We start from the raw sequence: 1,122 nt of genomic DNA on the forward strand, positions 1-1,122 counted from the left end.
ATTCATGTGCTTCTAAGAGAAAGAGTGAATTATAATTACAATTTTTAAATTAGAAATGGAAAACTACCAATTTGTTTGTGTTATATATATATTACTAAATAACACTTTTCTATTGTCTAGTACTGGTTTACTGGCAAGTCAGTATTAGCTTAACCATAATAGTTAATTTTATCTGATAATACGAAACTTAGAATAGAATTGTTCAAGTAGGACTTGAAAACTGCAAATATTATACAGTTTTATATATATATATATATATATACAAAAATGTATATGTATACAAATACACGTAAATGTTAAGGTCTTGTCTAGAATATTTGGTGTGTTTACCTCAAATTTCTATGTTTTCACTAATCATTTTAACATTGCTATAATATAAGTTAATTCAGTAAGTTTATTAGTGTTTATGAGTAATGAGTATTTTTCTTGTGCGTTTTAAAGGTTTTGATAACAAGTTTGTAGGTTTCTAACATAAAGTTTGATATGAATGCTGGCGTTCAAAATTTAAAATCTAATAAAAATGATTGGGACCTTACATATACTAAACATTTGCAGCAATAAAGTGGTTATAAAACAAGTCTAAGAAATTTATATACCAGTTTATATAAATATGGTATGTTACGTATTAGAGTTTTAAATGGTCTGAAATTGAGTTAACTGATAAATTTAAATTTAGTAGTTAAATTGTGCTTTGGATTTAGTATTTAAATATATACCGATATATAGTCAGTTTATGACATTTGCCAACAAGATTGATACACAGTTTTCTTTTTTAACACAGACATGTTTTAATACACACACAACAGTACAATTTACAATAACAATTATTACAAATAGTTACTACAAACAATAATTTATAAACAAACGTTTCACAAACTTACAAACAATATAAATTTTTCTTTCTAGTCTGGAATTTCCGTGATATCTTGTCGAGGGTTTACGATGAGCGAGTTAATTACGAGTTAATGTAGATACGATTTGCTGGGAAGCTAGCTAGCTTTGTCCTTTGCCACACACACACTGAGCTCTCCACGATGAATTTACATGTTCTCGTAAAAATACTAATGTCTGATGAGAATCCACTGAAGTTAAACGATTTGTAATGTTCGAAATTTATAAATA

This window comes from Limulus polyphemus, unplaced genomic scaffold (genome assembly GCF_000517525.1).
Source record: "Limulus polyphemus unplaced genomic scaffold, Limulus_polyphemus-2.1.2 Scaffold2443, whole genome shotgun sequence".
NCBI lineage: Eukaryota > Metazoa > Arthropoda > Merostomata > Xiphosura > Limulidae > Limulus > Limulus polyphemus.